Source organism: Dromaius novaehollandiae, chromosome 18 (assembly GCF_036370855.1).
Source record: "Dromaius novaehollandiae isolate bDroNov1 chromosome 18, bDroNov1.hap1, whole genome shotgun sequence".
NCBI classification, from domain to species: domain Eukaryota; kingdom Metazoa; phylum Chordata; class Aves; order Casuariiformes; family Dromaiidae; genus Dromaius; species Dromaius novaehollandiae.
In genome coordinates this window covers 10366035-10385696 of record NC_088115.1, presented here as the reverse complement: position 1 = coordinate 10385696, position 19662 = coordinate 10366035, and the positions used below count along the sequence as shown (strand labels likewise).

General features: G+C 40.4%; 1 protein-coding gene across 2 annotated transcripts in view; it reads left to right on the top strand.

Annotated features, from left to right (window-relative positions):
- Positions 1–19662, top strand: part of CA10 (carbonic anhydrase 10) — a 214960-nt gene that overhangs the window by 119486 nt on the left and 75812 nt on the right. The gene's annotated exons all lie outside the window — the stretch shown is intronic.

Below are 19662 nucleotides of genomic sequence, written 5' to 3'. Positions count from 1 at the left end.
ATGTATTCCTGATAATGCAGAAATTCAGAAAATTGTATTGGCTTTGCAAAAGACTCTTTCCTGCCATTTGTTCACTTTTAATGCCTTATACACCTTGCCAGCAGAATGAATAATTACTACCATTCTGCTTTTGTTTGTATTTCCGTATAGTTCAACATATTCTGCAACATCAAGATGAGATTCAAACACCAATAATAAATTAAGCTGGCTGCCATAGCACCTTTATTGTTTCTGTAGATTGCATCTGTTGACACTAGATGGATGATACAAGATAAGGAGAAATGCACACATTAAAAACCATGAGGGGGGATTTAAAACTTTCTGAGCACCTGAGTTTGATTCAAATGCTGATTCAAATTAAATCAAATTAAAATGTTACTTTTATGCTCTGAACCATCAGAATACACCTAAGTACTGCTGCTTAGTGGCTTTGTTTCTACCACATTCACCCACAGCTCTGAAAAGGGGAACCAGAGCCCAATTTAGCTCTAGAGGTGTATTATAACAAAAAAATCATGCTACCCATGGGCAAAGTTATAGAGGCAAGATAGTAGATCCTGTGCCTATCAGTATACCCTTACTCAGAGGAGTAATATATAAAAGGTTATCTTGCCTCTGGTAACAATCCCAAGGCATTGAACTGCCTTCTCTTTTCAGATAGGCAACTTGAGTATCTCCTCAGAGAATTTTGCAGGTTGTTAATTATAAAAAGGTAGTAAAATTGTAAAAGGAAAGACCAAGACTGTGATCCTGGATTACACTACTAGGCTGTAAGTGCCATATAACTAGAGTTATGGGAAGGAATTAATGGAAAATTGAAGCTGAATATCAGGAAAAACTTTCCAACAGTAAGAGCTACTAGACTGTGAAAGAGTCTCCCAAGTGAAACGGTAGATACTTCTCTTGCTTGATAGTCTCAAAATACAGCCAGGCAAAGTGTCCTATAAGGAACCATGCTGAAGAAGCCTTGCATGCTGATCTGTGTCCAGGGGCACCCAAAGCACTCGGGGAGAATACGAAAGACACAGAAGCCCCTGTCCCTTTGCTTCCTGGTCAGCGACGCTACTTTACTTTGCTATTATGCGATGCTAAAAATATTCAGATAAAATACTTAATTCCTCTCTCATTATCTCAATCAGTGGTTGCTTCAGGAAGAGAAGCATTCATAAACATGCTGGTCCATGTTGGTGCCCTTCATACCAAACAGAATACTTCATATGTGTTGAACTTAACCTAAAATATTTAAGTGGGCTCTATAACATTTATCAGAGCAATATTTTTTACTAATGACATGCCAAAAACTACCATCTGCATGCATTTCTTTCAAGTCTGTTTTCTGTGGGTCTAGCCTTCACACCACAGGATGGGATGGTTTCTTTCTGGTTTTATTTTCATTGCTGCATAAAAACGTGGAGTTTGCCTGAGAATATTACTGCTGCCCTGCAGCTCTGGTAGCTTTTTATGCTGTCTTTTTAATGATCATGTGTAGTTTTTCTTCTAAATGCTTTTTCTACTGTTTACTGGAGTTGTGAAGTATTCACCGACCTCATGAGATGTGACCAGTCCATAAGGAGGAAAGGGGATTTGATTATTTAAATTGCATGGAAAAATATGCACGCTGTCAAAACAAAGAAACGTGTGGGACTGTATCCTCACTTACACTAGTACAAATCAGGAGTAGCTGCACTGAAACTAGTGCAATGATACCACTGCAAACCCAATTTAAATGTCAGTAAAACTGGGTGTACCAATTCCATATACTAGAATATTACAGTTTTAAAGATCACATTTTATTCTGAAAATTGTTTACCCTTTTGCTGTCAGTAAAGCTGAAAGTAATTATAACTGGCATTAAAATATATTCAAAATTGTGGTTACATTTTTCTTTGACAACACTTTTTACAATCAGTTTCTCTCATTTTGTGTGGATTTCTTTTTGCAGTAATGAGAGCATTTTAATTTATTTGTATTATGAATGTGAAAGTGCACAAATTGACTAGGATCTCAGGAAATGTTTTCATATCAAAACTGGTCTTAAACTGTTCTCATTAAGCTGTATATCTGAAGTTGATGGAAGTGTACTCAGGTTTGGATTGACTTGGGTCACACAACATAAATCTAGCGACACCGTTCAAATTCCTCTAGATTTATACTAGCGAAACCAAGTTAATGATTTGATTCCACAAGTGGGATTCACCTCCCTTAACTTTAACCATCCAGTTTCATTTAGGTGTCTTCAGTGGAGAGAGATGGGCATCTCCAGAGGTAATTATCCTACTCTAACATAGTCATCAGCGATAGGTGAATGAATTATACTCTGTAGGCATCCGTCGCTCTCCACTGAATATAATGGGGGGAAAGACAAAGAGCTTAAAAAAAGACAAGTATTAGGTGGCGAAAATTATGCAAGATGACTCTGGGCCGTAACAGCTAAATAAATTATAAAAACAAAGGAGACAAACTTAAGAGCAGTTTTCTCAGGAAAAAATCTTTTAAACTTCATTTTTTTGATATTTGTTAAACTGCAGAAGCGTTTACACCGCATACAAGGTAATTGCTGCAAACGGGCCTCGCTGCTGTACCCCCTCCCAGCTTTTGGGCCTGACGGGCTATGTACCCGCCGGGACGCCGTGGCGCAGAGTAAACCCTGCACGGCATATGGGCGTTTTAGCTGACATGTCTCCCTGAGCTGCACACGTGTACTGGTGGGTGCTGGTGTTACTATGCAGCATTTCTTTTTAAATCCTGACATAGAAACATCTCTGAAACATTATGTAACTGGGAGAAAGGACTTATGTTGATTTAGATTGTTTTTTAAAATGATCCACGTTTTGCTTATTAATAATTTGACATCACAGCTGAAGTACAGTGCAGCTCATAATAAGACAAACTATTCCATTTTCTCACAGTTATCTCAAGTAAAGGAAAGACAGCATTGAGCCTCATCTGATTATATTATACTTCTGTAGTTTAAAAGATTTTCCAATTTTATCTATTTATAAAATTACTTGAAGCTGAGGATTAAAGAGAAAGGTTTAAAGCAGAAAAGCTGATTTAAGACTGAATATCTTTCTTAGCAGCATCCATTTAAAGTTAATCTTTGATCATCTGTGAAGCTGATTACCTAACATATAAAACCTATAAAAATTATCCTCTCTTTTATTATGCAACAAAAATATTGTATTCTTTCAAATTCAGTTGATCACAGAATGGTATTCAGAAAATCTGTTAACAAAGTATTCCTGAATGCTGCAGAGAGATACAAGCAGGCCGTGAAGGAAGGAGGCAGGAGGATGCTGGAAAGCTTTGTCATCATCACTCTCAGCAATGAAGTCCAATGGTGGGATCATGGAGGGGGCTTGTGATGCAAAGATATACTTCTCCCAAGATAGTCAAGGGTTTAATATTTAAACATACTTGATAGAGAACATACCAGTGCTTCGTGGCATACACTTATAATCTGCCTATTGATTTCACATGCTCTTCTGCCTGGATATTAAAAACTCCAGGTACTCCTGCTAAACTGCCAAACTAAAATGAAAACATATGTCCATCTTGCCAGATTTTCTCTTCAGGCCTCCTAAATACTTGCTTCTTGCATTCACCTCAGTAACTATTTGATGCCAGTTATTTCAGTGTTTTACATCTGGAAATACCAATATCCACCAAAGGCAAAGACTATTCATGCAATCTCTTAGTAACAGAGCTCTTGCAACTGCTGTATTCAGTTGCCTCCTGGAAATTCACTTAGTTGAGGGTTTTTTATATAGGAAGTAGGAAAATTTTCCCCAAATTTTCATGTCCTCAGACTTATTGTAAATGGAGGATTTTTCATATCTTCTACTTTATTCCCACAAGCCAGGCCAAGCGGTGGGGCTTGGAGGTGGGAACTGAGGACAACACTACCGACATCAGAATCTGGGCAGAAATTAAGCAACTTAAGATTCATTTCTCAGCTCATAAATCATTTCAAGTCCATCTCCCTCCTTTCATGTTACACAAGTTTGTTTTTCAATGAAGTAAGAGTAATATAGCCTTAAAATCTTCTCTGCTCCCATTCTATTTTTATTCCAAAGGTTCAGTTAACAATGCAGAATGTCAGCTATAAATGAGTCCAGAATAGTCTTGGACAATTAGGAAAGCGATGGTGCATCTTTTGCTCTATACCTTTTCTATACTTTTCTATACCTTTTCTATACCTTTCTATACCTTGTATATAGAAACCTGTTGTTTCTGCAAACAAAATGAACGGAATGTGTAAAGTTATAGTTTAAGCTTATAGTTACTTTAGCTGGAAAAATAAATTGTACTTGTCACAAATCAAGATTTGGTGTTATGTAGATATGAAACCTTTTCATCTGATTATAAGCATATCTGTATTAAACTGTGATAAGGAGTCTGTTATGCCTTCTGCCACACAAACCCAGGAACATAAGATTTGTGTTTTGGGTCTATTATGTGCCCCCTATTTTGAAATTAAGGGCAGGCTTAGTTAGTTTTATATTTGAGCAAGCACTGGATACCTTTTGTGAGATGCATCTAATTTGGAGGACAAAATAAGAGTAGGTGTAGGATACTGCTGGTAAGATGTGTCATTGGCAGATTAGTAATAGCACTTGCAAAGTGTTTTCACATGGTCTGAGATTGCAGCTGTTGAGCTGATTCCAGATAAACCACTTTGCTCATTAAATGCGGCTTCAGTGGCACAGAAATCTGCTCTGTGCAGGAGTGTGTTTTCTGAGCTCGGCTAGAATTAATGAGGTTGCACTGGTGCAAGGATCCAGCCAAGGGAATCTGGCGGCAGGACTGGCTGGTAGCGTGCTGCTTACAGTGCTTAATCCATGGTAAACACAGAAGAGGCATGGTTTCCAAGTAGTGCTTAGTGTTTTAAGAACTGAATGCTTTGTAGCAGTAAGTCACTGCTGCTATTTGTTCATGCTTGATCTTTGTTTCTTTACAGTTTTAGGAGGTTTGGTATCAGTAAGCATTAAATTAAATTTCACAGGTTTTGTAAGAATTATTTTCTCAGAAAAATGCTATTCAATGCATCAAGTTACTGGCACATCAAGAACAATGACATACTTCTGTTGAAAATAAATCTCCCTGCTTTCAAAATGACTAGGACTGTTCAAAGAATTCACATTTTAAATAGCCCAGGTAATACTTACTTGCTTAGAGCAATAAAATCAAATTTACAATAATTAAAACACATTAACCTGATTAAAAATTAGCTCTGTTGTCTTATTTTTAATACCTGGCAGCTTTGTTGCTGAGATCGGTTTAAGCTGAGAAGGCACTGCTATCAGAGAGGCATATTCAGTAGCAAATAAAACAGAGGGGCTTGGAGAAGCTGACAGTGAAAAAGGAGGTGTTAATTTTAGAAATGGTTATTTAATTTCCACTGAGTTTATCTGACAAGCTATTGCAGTTCCTTGGGAGGGAAGGGAGAGGATCCTATTGAACTTAATTGAAGTACTGGAAGTTTTTTCCTCTGAGGTAACAACTTGTGGAAGATGCTCGAGAACAACGCCTGAGTGGAGCCAGCTACCGCGGCTCCGGCAGCGCCGTCCTGCCCTGCGGGAGCTGTCTTGCAGCGGCGCACAGGGGAACGCTTTTGGCTTTTCTGCACTACCACTCAATACCGGTGAAAATGTAAACTGGAGTAATGACAAGATTTTCAAAGTGGGTTAGTCTCCAAACGCTAACTTTCGGAAGAAATTCACATGTGTCAAAGCCGGTTAGTGCTGGTTTAGCACATCTCGTTTTCAAAAGTGGAACAAACTTTTAGCAGCTGTGGAGTAGGGCCCTAGAAGGCCAGTTCGTTAGATACAAATAGTATCACGGGATCCTTCTAGGAGAAGGCATATATAAACATCTGATTTACATATATTAAGTATGGGGTGGACATTCTGACCTATTATCACAAAAATTGTATGAGCCTTTTAGAAACAGAATAGTCATTAATCTTTGTTACTTCAGTAGGAGAAAAACATAAAAGCCTCTAATGTTTATAGTCTACTCTTCTGTATTCCCTTGTGACTTAAAAGTTAGATGTTTTTCTCCTGAGCATTGGTAGGAACTGTTGGAGCAGAATCGCTACCATGCTCCACCACCGTGATGCCCGCATTCCCGTGTTACTCTTTCCAGAGGACCGAATTTTGCCTTGCAGTAAACGTACAAAATCAGAGGCATTACAAATATCTGAGTGCAATTCAATTTACTGTCTAATAAGGTTGTTACAATCTTTTTGGAGAAGAGAGCAAATAAGTTGAAGATATTCTTAATACCTGTAGTTAGCTGCTAACTGTATAACTCATGGTTCATGTTTCAAATAAATGTAAATTGTGCATTTTGAGTGATTTCGGAGTTCATTAGTTAGGAAACAATATGCAATTTCCCAAAGTCATAGATGCTATGAAATATAGATTGTATAAGCAGATGTATAACCTCATAGGTAACTACTTTTTCCAGGCTTCAGTTTACAGTGAGTAAAACAGAAAGTGCAGTGTACCATTATACCTTATGAAGTTGAAGTGTATTAAATATAAATCATTCTCATGCATCATATGCTACTTTTTAAAGGAAAAATATGCATTAAAAAAATTTGTTCAATCTTAAGTCTGCCTTCTAGCATCAAAGATCAATGTGCAGTCTGATTAAGTTGTGCTCTATAGATTCCTCCAGTCAAGTTCATCAAAGAACCCATTTCTCTTCCTCTAATGATGCTTGAACCTAAAGTTCTTCTCTGAAGTACTTTAATTTTCACTTGGTCATTACAAGTAGACAGTGACTTAATGAACTGCAAATAGGAGAAGAAAGTAACATAAATCATTTTTGCATCCTTTTTTGTGGTATTAGCATATCTCTTCTTTCATCATTGTAATGCCTCCAGTGATTTCTCCAAATATGATGGTGAAAATTAAATTATACTGCGTTTTATGCAATCCAGTGCACCAATAAAAATACAAAATCATTAGAATAATCAAGATAAATTAATGTCAGCAAAACGTAATATTATTTTGCATTGTGCCACAATAACAGTTACAGCAAGAATCCTGCTAAGATAGTAGTCACTAAACATTTATCATAAATAATCAGGATAAAATTTGTAAACTGTTCTTCTCTGAAAGAGCTTATTCTTGTCATGCATCTGTTTTTTCACCCTCTGTAAGACACGTTTCAAAAATATAAGCAAATGCTTTCTTGCCTTAAAAGTGCTTCTGACTGAAGGTAGCATTCAACACTCAGAGGTGGGATAGTAATTTCAGATATGTTTTCTGCCTGGCCATATATTTCTGGCTTTTCGCTGTCTGTAATTTTGTATACTTTTTTAAACCACGTTACCAGTATATTTTACTAAAATAGAAGAATAAATCAGTGACCAAAAAAAAAAAAAAATCCCGAAGATGTAAAAACAAAATGAAAGCATGAATCACATCAAAACATTGGGATAAATGGAACAAAATGACAGAAATAGTCCCTAGTGTCATTTTTCTCAGTTTAGGTCACTAATGCTGTTCTTAAGTATGTTCCACGTTATGCTCAGTTTGGAGCCACAGGGCAGTGAGGCTGCTGGAGGCTTTGTGTGAGAACAGCCTGATGTGAGACGCTTAGCAAAGCAACGGGGAAGCAGTCAGAAACGTGAGCAGGTACCTGGCTGGCTTTGGTAATGCACTGGCTGCACGACCTCCTGCCTATTTTTGAGAAAGAGTCTTTGTTTCTAAGTCATCACAACACTTCTGAAAATGTTACTCTTCGATTTTGTGGCATTTTCTGTTCTCCGTGCACGGAGACAACCTGCAGTGATGCAGATGGAGCACGGAAATGCCCACGCTCCAGGAGAGCCCTGCTGAAGAGCTAATACTGCTTCAGAACAGATTTAAAGAGTGTGAAGCAGCTACGACTCTTGCAAAGGGAGATCTTCGCTGGTCTACACTGTTAATTGGCACTTCCGCAGAGATGAGGAAAGTACCCAAAAGGAAATGTACTTTTTGGATTTGCATCAGCTTTTGGCTTGTCCCGAGTCACGCAGCTTGTTCAGGGAACCCCGAGCCAGGGCGTCCTCAGCCGTGCGCGGCCGCCCCTTGGGAGACGGGTGGATTTTCCCAGGTCCAGAGGGAGCCTTCAGCCAGCTCGCGCTGGCAGGCCAGGGCCAGCCACAGCACAGGCCCTTTCACCTTCTAGTGCTGACTGGAGTTTTCCCAGTTTTTTGACATTTATATCAAGAATGATTCCCAAGGCGCTCAGCAGTGGCTGGATGAAGCTCAGAGAGGAGTGCAGAGCAGTCCCGTCACGCAGGCCTGGATTTTATATTTAGTACAGAAAGTGCTGCACATTACTGAGGACAGCGAAAGTAACCTTAATCTGTGAAAAGTGGAAAGGAAACCCGGGCACAAAAAAAGCATGGAGCAGCCACTTACAGCAAGTAATAGTACCGGAGAGGCCGCGGGCAGCACAGAGCTGTCCTCAGGCAGCTGTGGCGGCACCTCGGGTCACCTTCCTTCCTCGCCTCCCTCTCCAGCCCTCCCAGCCCCTTCAGGCACTTAAACCAAAGGTGAACGTTTTTCTGCCCTTTTTACATTCTCTTCTACTATTACACTAATGTCCTTAATTTGGCTTTCTTATTTGTGTTTCCACAATCTGCCTTTCCATTCATAAAAAAAAAAGACTAAGGAAGACGTTGTCGGGACTGGCGCAGCGTTTGATCCTGCTCTGAGCGCTGCGGACGCGTGGTGGTGGGCTCCTTGCACCCGCCATGCCTCTCATACCCTGAGGCCTATATATTACGAATGTTTATAGTCTCTGAGGCCTATTAAGCTTTTAAAACATTTCCAGCTTTTAAAGGATTAAAATTAAAAGCTTGAATGAATTGCAAATGAATGGTCCAAAACTGTCATACACATTTTTGGAATATGACAGTTTTCAAGCTGTAAATATTTTCAACATAGGCACCCAGTTGATGAGATCTGAAATCACTGGCCAGGACAGAGATTTTATTTAGTTTTCTGAGAATAAGAGTTTTCCTAACTCGGCAGGGCTGTATTTCAGTGTGTCTGAGCAGCGTGTTCTCCCAGCCCCGAGGCTGCACTAGAGCCAGGAGGGGGTAAATACCTCCGCGGGAGCTGTGCAGAGGGATTCCCTGGCGGGTTTAGGCATTCATTATTAAACACACAGCAGCACTTACGTTACTGAGCAACTTTAAAATGAAGGGATAAATCTTAAGTGCTTGACTGATCATCCATTCCACTAACATGCCAACAATAGGAATTGTGTATCTTAATATGTGTTAATGTATTTTATGCTTTTTTCTTCATTTATTTTAGAAAATTATCTTCCTTCAACAGTAGCGCCAATGGGAGTTATTGTACAGTATTAGGTGGCAGCAGCAGTTTAGTCCTAGTAACACACCTTTAAATATCAAGTGGTATTTTTGAACAAACACAAAGCTACTAGAGATTTCGGTTTAGCTTTATGAAGCTCTCTAGTAAATACAGGATAAAGCAGTTCTTTATTAGACTTCTCAGTTACAAAGAGCCAAATGCTGCTACTCTTGCAACCAACTGGGATTTGCTCTAATCACTGGCAGTGAAGGCAAGGATCTTTTCCCTTTTAATTACACACAGTCACAAATCACTGGCATTACCTAACTGTATTTAAGAGTGGAATTTAATACTAAAATATAATTTCCATCATTAAAAAATCACCATTATTCTTTTGTGAATTTCATGAGAGGGAAAATTTTCCTTTAACTTTAAAACTTCAATATGAGAAATATAAGCACATGTGTAACTTTGTAATGAAAGTGATATTATTTTATTCAGTGGTCAATGTTAACCTTAAAAACAAGAATTTAAGACATCATACTCCTTTCTATCAGTCTATACTTATTTTAAAGTGTTTCACCTCTGGAATGCAATTTTAAGTGGTATGGGATTAGTCCAGATTTAACTGTGTCTTACTGATTTCTGTATCAGCTTTAATTACAACACTAATACAAAAATTTAGTTTTCCCAAGTAGCCGCTCTGGAGCACTGGCCAGGCTCCTGGGACAGCTGAGGCAGGTGCCCTGACTTCTTATAGGTGACAACGACTGGCAGATGCTGCTGCAGGCTGTGTGCAGTTGGTTCCTCTGCCACCCGACTGAGCAGCTCTGATAATATCTGGCAGTAGCTGAAGATAAAATCTAAAGAAAATATGTGTGTTTATGTGTAATGGAAGACATACTTGTCCAGCCATGTGGAAGAGGAAAAATTCAGTTAGGGTCCTGGATTCTATTTAATGTTCTTGGCTTGTACTTTTTAAAATATTGTTTTACTTAAAAACTGAGATGACAGCAGTAAAATGCAAGAAGGTAGAATCCCAAAATTTCTAATGCAATTATTTTGTTATGTTTTCTGTGTTGCATAAACTGAAATAAATTAAATGTTGCCACTTTTATTGCCTCACTGCACAACTGTCGGTACTGCAGTGTACAGCCCTGCCAGGGCATGTGAGCACTACTGAAAGAACTGTTTAGAAAATACCTAGCTAGGATCTACAGGGAAGGGAAAAATTTTCTCCTCATGCTCTCATGTCTCTCTTGCACCCTCATCAGACAAGCTGACAAAATTTTTGAACAAATGCAAGCCTCTCACTTATTTTCTCCTCCTCCTCCTCCCTGAGAAAAAAATCTCAACCTCTCCTCTCCAGGGAGTAGAGTTTGCATTAATTGCTGCTTCAAACAGCATACACTTAGACATGGAAATTCAGTCTGAGATGAGACAGTAATGGAAATCTTGCCCTCAAAAAGGCAACAACTTTTCTCATAAGGATTCCAGTGTAAAAGAGAAGAAACAGAGAAAATATGCTACAGGGCACACACAGCATTGATTCCAACAAAAATGTGTTTCGGAGATTTCCCACAAGGCATCAGCAGCTTCTTAATGCGGTTCATTCACAAATCCCTGCAGGGAGCCCTCTGAATCACGGCAGCTGATTCCACCTCTCTGCAGGTCCATGCGAAGGAGCACATTAAAAGGTACTCCAAGATTCAGAGAGGTGCTTAGGGCACGTAGAGCAGCTGATAAGCAGTTGACCACTCGTTGACTTTCGTCCTAACAATTTAGGCTGAGCTGGGTCAAAAGTCCCCTGTGGAGCTGGGTACCATTTTTTAATTGAAATTCAATGGCAGTTGAGTGCCTTGCTCCCTTGAATGTCCCAATCTTGGGTTAATGATGGCTGAACGAACAGAAACAATCTGGATAGCACCGTGCTCTATTTGTAGCTACAGAGCCACCTATCACGCTAGTGTCTACACATATCCATCTAAACCCAAGGCAGAAACCTGAATGGATTTCAAGGACTCTCCTGCAGCACCTCTCCTTTTCCCCAGCCAAAGCTAAACTCTAAGCTGTAATTTAGATTTTGACAAATTGTTTTTTCTGTTTTCTTTTCTTTATGCTTATTAATTTGTTGGGGAGTTTTAAAGAGAAATTACATAGGCATAACTGAATGAGAAGGACAAGAGAAACACTGGATCCAACTAGATTAAACATGAAATTCTTTCTCTAAGAAATGGCTATCTGTCTGCTTTGAACTGTGGAGCGAAAAATACTTGATTTGGCAAGATCATCCACAATAACTTAACAAACAGAATGGAATATAAGGAAAAGCATACCTTTGATAAATATCCTAACTTAAAAACCCAAGGGATCTTCCCAAATCCTGTGTTCCTGAGTTTCCCAGCAAATGCAAAACTTGTCCTAACCTAGTTAAAAGTGAATACATTACAATGTGATACAGCTCCTGAACTTGAGAAGTACTAATAGAAAATCCATACAAATTCAAACCATACAGTCATTCCAGACTCTCACATTAGAAGCTTGATCACCCACACGCATCTCCTTAAATCTCTTAAGCTTTTGGGCTAGAGACTGTTGAAGCTATTTTTATTGCCACTAGCGTACTATACAGGGAAAACAAGGTAAGTACTTTGGCAAATAATATCTATATACACATGAACATACTGCATATACTCTTTTTTGCATAACAGTAGAGGGGTGGTAGCAATGCCAAGCAAGGGTCACCGGGGGAAGAAAACTAATGAGCATTTGCAAGTGATTGGAAGGGTATAATGTTATTCACTGCACACTGTGCAGGTTGTTTGTCATGGGAAGAAGGTGACTGTATCAATATGAAAAAATAGTTTTCGTGAATTTGATGTTAAAAAAAAAGAGAGAAAATACTTGAGGGAACACCATGATGTTGGGAGTCTTCCTTATAGTTTATGGAACATCCACTGAAGGTACCAGGTCTGTCCTAGATAGTTTGATGCATGCAGGATAGCCTAAAGCTCTATTTTAGGATGAAAGAGATGCCTCTATTTCTCAAGCTTTCTGAGTCACAACAATGCATACGTTTAGGCTAGATTTTCAAAAAACTGGGTGCCCAGTCCCTACTGAAGTTCAATGATGTCTAACTTCCTCAGGCTCCTCTGAAAAACCTCTATTTTAATATCTGTAAAACTGGTTAATACCTCTAATACCATTGAGAGCTAAAAGCAACAGAAGACATATTTATTAGGACAACACTGACCACATCATATGCTCCATTCCTTCCTGAAAAAAAATCATGAAACATCACTTACTCATAATGCAATATTCAGTATAAAGCCTGCTACAATCTCCTATGGTGTTCACAGAAGACATTCTCTTATGCCTAGGGTTCGTAAATAATAAGAATTGCCCACAGTTTTGTGTGTCTTCAACAGTGTTTAAATAACAGAGTCGTGGTTCCTTAGCGAAGCCGCATCTGCATCCCAGCAGCTATGCTCATTCACAGCAGAGGTGCTGCTTTACTGGGACACTGGTCACAAACAGCCAAGACCACAGCTTGGTGGTGGTGTACATAAACCTGCTGAAGTCCTCTTCTGACTGGGAAATTTCTGTGTGCTGGCAGACCGCAGCCTGATTCTGCATGATACCAGCTCTGACTTGATGAAATCGCTGGGCCAAAGTAGCAGGCAGACGCTGCACAGTCTCATTGCATCTGGCTGCCAAAAACCGTTCTGGGGTGCAACTGGAGCTGGGCAAGCAGCTGTGAGACGCGGATTCAAATGGTCTGGAAGGGAAATCTGGCTGCACTGACATCAACGGCAGAAATCTCTTTTTCTTCAGTGAAGCCAAGGTTTCCCTCCTGACAGTTGCAGAGGTTCTGTTTGAGCTGAACTGGTTTCCTGTTATCAGGTGTTGTTAAAAACTGTAAGTGACTTTTAGGATGGGACAGGGTGCCAGTTTGTCCTGTTGTTTCTGTAGCTGAGCCGTGATATAGAGAACTTACCTCGAACAAATCACTTTTCCTTTTAATTTTCAAAGGAAACTCTTCTTGGCTAGTGTCGAGGAAACCAGTCTTGTCAGAAAACCTAAACTTGGATATAATTTTATGAGTCGAAATAGGACATTCATAATGAGGGCTGCACAAAGGGGAGAATTTATAAAGTTGTCAGCTGAGCCCTAGGCAAAAAAGAAAGTGCTTGCCTCCAGCTCGCAGAGAAGCCAGTGGTCAGTTGGATCATACTCTTATTAACCCAAATCCTACCTACTGATGGAGCTACTAATGCAGAGACAGCACTGGATTTTGAAAGCTCACAGCGTGTAGCTCTACGTCCTGGTCATTAGACTCTTCCGCAGCTGCAGGCTGCTGCGTACGTGGCATCGCAGCAGCTGGTTCGTGCTCAGCTCCGTCGCCGCTGGCTGCCTTGCGCTTATGTGCGCCGAGATGAGTGTCAGGGTTGAACAAGCGAAATTCTGATCGTCTCTATCCCTCCTCCAGCCAGCCTGCGAGGCAAAGATAAGCAGACCCCAAACATGAAGAGGCAGCTAGGTATGTTTGCAGCTACATGGAAAACAGCTAAATATTAAGAATAAAATCCTGTTTTCTGTGTTAGTGAGAAGAGAAGGCAAAAGAGCCTATTGTCCCCACACAACAGCAGACTGCAGTCTTACACCTGGCTCTCCAGGCACAGGCAGGAGCTGCAACTCCAACCAGACTACAGCAGAGATTTTCCAAAGCCACAAGCAGGAATTACATTCCTGAGGACCCTTTGAAAGAATTTGGCATTGAACTGCCTTGTTTGCCTGCTAGAAAAACTCCTTTTACTTGTCAAAGGGGAACTGGCTTTCAGACTTGGTGGCCAAGACCTGCTTTCGTACCAATGCAGATGCTGCGCAGTTTGCAGTTCAGCCATAATCATCCTTCGTGTCCCTTGCTCCCTGGTATTGACCTCTTAGCCCGTCAGAAGAGCTGCCATTCAAGTTTAAACTCTGAGTGATTTTCTGGGATGCCATTTTTTAATTGTTTCAATTGGGCACAGAATAATCACTATGCTGTTGGAAGAGGTTAAAAGAATAATGAATGTTTTTGATTTCTGTTTTGAGTTCTTCACGGTGATATGGTATGAATTGTCTCCACCAAAGCAGCACCTGATGTGCAGTAACATCACAGAGGAGAGAACTTCAGTGCAAATTCTGTGGCACAGGGCACATGCTTGTTCCGGCGTGTTTTAGAAACGTTGCATTTTTTGAGAACCACATGGCAGTTGCTTTGGTACTATCCGTGTGGCTAGGTGTAATCTAAGAAATTAGGTGCTGAAACAGGAAGCACAATTCTTTACCTACAGCATATATAGATACCAGCTCTAATCGCTCCTACAGTTGAAAGAATGTGTAAAGCTCCAGGTAGGTAAAGCAGACTTAGGAGGATTTCCACTCACAGCATGCCCAGGCAGCCTGACTTTTAATGTCCACATTCATCATATTATTCTGTGGTAACTCCTCCTCAAAGACTGGTTTGGCAGATGTTTTTATGTCTAAATCATGGACTGGATGATGCACGTTAGATCTGCGTAGTAACCCAAATGATAGATATTTGGAGGCATCAGAAGAACTTACTTTTCCAGAGCAGCTTTCCTGTATCCCAGTATTTAGTGACTGAAACCACTACTGAATATTAGAAAGCATTTTATCTGCTTAACTCCTGACTAATTCTTCATACCCCATGGAGACTAAGCCTGCATCCCTATGGACAGACAACTCTTTTTGGCTATAGCAGGGGGCAGGGAATACATGACGGAAGCAAAGCTCATATACACTTTATGCTGCTTTAGTGAATATTAGGTTATCTCCAGCATTAAACATTGAAATTCATAACTCTAGCATATAGCAGGCTGAAATGCAGTTTCCTGAACAATGAACAGAAATCTCTTTAAAAATGTCTTTTAACTCTGCAGGCTATTTTGTAGACTCGTCATTTTATTTTGCATATACTACTTTTTCATATTTGGGTTTAATCTGGCAAATATGCAGGCTATTTGAATAAACAGGGAATTTCCTTCTTTAGGCTCCTAGTTTGTCCTTCAGCTGTGCAGTTTCATATTTGCATGCAACAATTTACAGGAAGGACGCTGATGTGAATACTTGTTATTCCTAACAAATAGGACATTTACTTCTGGGTAGAGTTACACAAATCTAGCAGACGCTGTATCAGACTAAATCACCAGGTTTGACTTTACCTTTATTAGTGTATTAACCTCTGAGCTTTCCGTACACCATGTCATTCTTGCTGGCAGTAAAAAGCAGAGTTTCAGCCTGTACCTTCTTTATTTAGTTGTATCTACACTGTATTTTACAAGAATGCGTTTGCTACTGAATGCAGTAACAAATCTTCAAATTTATTGAACAACTTAGGACAACAGTCACTCTGCGAGGAAAATAGCCCTCTGTTGAAACGTAAAGTATAAGTTTAGATCATGTGAGCAAACCAGTTGATTGCAGGACTTTAATACTTCAGGTATCATAGGAATAGTACTTATAATTCTAATAGAATTGAAAGTTATTTAAAAAGCCTTTAAAAATTATTAAACTGGTGGAGCCCGCCCTACCAGTGAATTATATGGTCATACTGTTTTGATATCCTGAATAGGAACAGTCTAGCATCGTTCACTTGTGCTGGCCGTTATTTCCCTTCCTCAGGTGGATATTTGCGGAAGTGTTGGAGACCGTCTCTGCAGTGCTGCTTGTTTGGAACTGAAATTTATTGTTCACTTAGCGCCTGAAAAATAATCTAATTTTCCAAGCCAACAGAAAATTGTGCGAATTATTCACCTTGGTTCATTATTATGAAATATTTTATGGTGACACTACAGAAGTCATTATTTATAACGTATGGGATCATCTTTTACCAAATGTTTTCTCCTTTATCTTCTTGTAAATGTCTCTAAACTATGAAGCAAATCTCGAATCATCCAGTAGAAAGTGCCAAACAATGATGAATAGTCACATTATGTGCACAGGATTGCAACTGTAATGTTTCTCCCCAAACTGTGTATTAGCTTTTACTTCTAAGAAACAAGACTTTTGATACGAATTTTTCCTTAAGTGCTTCACTTTATCATGACATTGAACGTCTTCCCTACAGTTTAGATGCAGATGGAACAAAAGTTGGGGTTAGGGAGACTGTAGGCTTTGGGTTTTGAAAGACAGTGAACTAAAATTAAAACATTGAGTTAAGTGTGAAGGAAAACCTATTATGTGCCAGAAATGAGCCAGCTGGAGGAGAGGGAGAAAGAGAGCAAAAGTGTGTGCATGTGCACACGCGTGTGCGGGGGCGGGGGGGGACAAACTGTGGGAGGGAGCTGAACAGCAGTCAGACCTCAACAGATTAATTCAACAGAGAGAAGGTGACTTTTAAAATACCAAGCCAGAATTTTTCTTCTGGAATTATGGCCACAGCACGACCAAGGATACTGTGACACTGACTTGGAAAGCTCATTTTGTTTAAAGAGATTATTACAGATGCGGTCAAACCATAAGAAAGAGGGTTAAAATTTGGTAAAAGCTGCTGCTTGCTTAATTTTGTTTGTAATCCTGATTCAGATGAGATTAGAAGTACCTTTCCTATCATTTCATAGTTCACATGTGCATTTTATAAGGGCTTGAAAACAGTCTACAGCACACTGTGCATTTTGCCTACTCAAGTACAGCTCAAACGATGTCTGCTGGAACTGTGCTTGCGGCAGATCAGGAGATGAGCGGTTCCCAACCCAAAGCCTAAACTACAACAGGTTTCCAGTTCAAATTCTGAAAAAGATGCACTGGCCAAAATTAAGCTCTTTTTCATTTTATACTGTATCATCACATGTTCCTTCTGGCTTTAAAACCCCTGAATGAAATCAGTAAGGATTTTGTGTTTATTTTAAGCGAGCCTGGGTTGCCATTCTTTGACCTTTCTGCCTCTGTATCATGACCTAAAGTAATTGCTATTACTTTTTCCTGCCCATTTGACCAGAATTTTTTCAGGTTTTTCAGTATCAACAAAGAAAGAGGAGAGGGGCAGTTAAAACATTTACCGAAAGCTTTTCTGCTCTCTCAGCCGAATTGCACAGGCCGGTCAGGTGGTGCAGTAGCCAATATGCAGGGAGGCAGCAGGGGCACAACCGAAACAAAGGCGACTGCTGAGATCCCCCCACGCTTGCAGCACCGTGTGTGCCGGGCTAGCGGGGGCAGAGCTTTTGGAGAAATACTGTCATTTCATTCTGTTGTTTCTCTCTCACAGATTCATCGTTATCATTTTGAGTTGTATTCAAGCTGGGGTAAATATATTCTTTGTCTAGACATAAAGCATTGTTATTAAGAACACTGAACTTTTCAGCATTCAGTTTTGCTTTGAAGTTGGGGATTTATGTGTTTTCATTGCCAATACAGAGTCTGCATTTACATTGGTATGTCTCATAGAAGGTGAAATTGTTACTGTTTTTCTAGTTTCTTTTAAAGACAGGAGTAGAACAATACATTTAAATCACATTTTCAATACATAAGAAGTTGCTTAAAGTACCCTCAATTGACACTGAAAACTGTTTAAAGAGGCCCAGTGCTCTCAGGTGAATGTCATCAGCCTGAACCCTGAGGAAATCCTTGAAAACACTGTCACATTCTGTACTGAGAAATTATTACTATTGATGCCATAATATCGGACACAAGAATTAAAAAAGAAAAAAAAGGAAAGCCAGATATTTCTCTAACATGAAACAATAAGCCCAGTTTCCTCAGTCTTCCTCCATCCAGCCTTGGCCACAGTCACGTGGGCTTTAACAGTGCTGCCTATTGCTGTAATGAAGCACTTTTAATGATGCACAGTGCAGGGTGTGCTCTGCGTACTCACCAGAGAAGTGTATCATGCTTCGTGTCGCGCACGGGGCAGTGAGCAAATGCCGTCCTTATTCACACGTGGAGAAATGCAGAACATCACTGTTTGAACCAGCGTCGCTGCTCTGTTCCTGGGAGCAGAACCGGGCTCAGCAGCAAGGCTCCTGCTGCACGTGCATGAAGGGGTCGGAAAGCAAAAACAACTGGGCATAAGTAAGACCAGGATTTAGTTAATATTAGACAAAAGATTTTTGTTGCAGTAAATTATGAGGTGATGTCTTGTTGATCTAAGTCCCTGAAGAACGCCGAAATTGTAACTTTATGTACTCTATTGACAGGTTCATGTAAAATTCAGTACAGCCTGCTACCCCTCGGCAGCTGCTCTCTGCAAGAGCGGCCGTGTCACCCCCCATCAGCGGCGGCGGCCGCCACCGGGAGCCTTGCCTCGGCGCTCCCGGGATTGCCTCTAACAGGCGGCTGCGTGGGTGCTCTAACACCCTTGTCAAACAGACAGGCAGCTGTCGGGGGGGAAAGGCCTTCCCACCGGTACGAAAGCTGGCAGATGTTTTCAGTGTTCCTTGCAAAACAGTGACAGTTTAACTGAAAAGCAAAGACTGCACAACGAGCGGGGAAGGCTCTCCAGCACCGCTGCGGGCGACCTCGGGGGCCTGCAGAGCTGCCTCCCATCAGCACAACGTGTCGGGAGGAGGCTGGAAAACCAGCACTCCCGACGGATCGGGAGGAAACCTTCGCAGCACTGACCAGCCCATTTCTACAGCCATTAGCTATACATTCCTATTTACTGATTAAACTCTGAGGTGTGAATAGAGCATGCAGAAAATCAAGACGTTTATATGTTGTTTAGATTTTCTCCCTAGGGACTGAAAAAGCTTTACTTATAAACTATTTTTTTAAGATGGACTAAAAATACCTGCCTATTCCAGTTACCTTCCAGAAATCAATAGGCAGGAAAGCAAATTACTGCTCTTTTCTCTTACATCTGTGCTATTATGGTTTTGGTGGAATGAAATTACTTTACAGTTAATTAGATTTTCAGAAAATATAGGATGGCTTCTGCATAATTCCCTTGGTGTTTCTGTACCACCTAGCTTTTTAAATCCATTTCCGGGAGATGAGGCATTGATTTGAAGGAGATTTAATAACCCATTGGTGAACTGTATAATCACCTGTAGCTGCCATGCTAGTATTGCTCAGACTTTTTAATAGCTATAAGCAGCAGGTCAATACTTTCAGCAAAAATATGTATCTGTTTTAACATCCTGGTCCTATAAAAACTGTGCGGTGTTTTCAAAAGGTGAATCTACTGCAGTGCTTCGGTTCAGCTCAGGAGCGTGCTTTTGAAGGAAATCTGCTCATCTCCACTGCCTGAGCTTCGGTTCACACCTCTGGTGCTGTCATGCAAACTAGAGCCTCTGGGGACAACACCACACCTGGGCACCGCGGCAGCAGGTCCCTCGCGGTG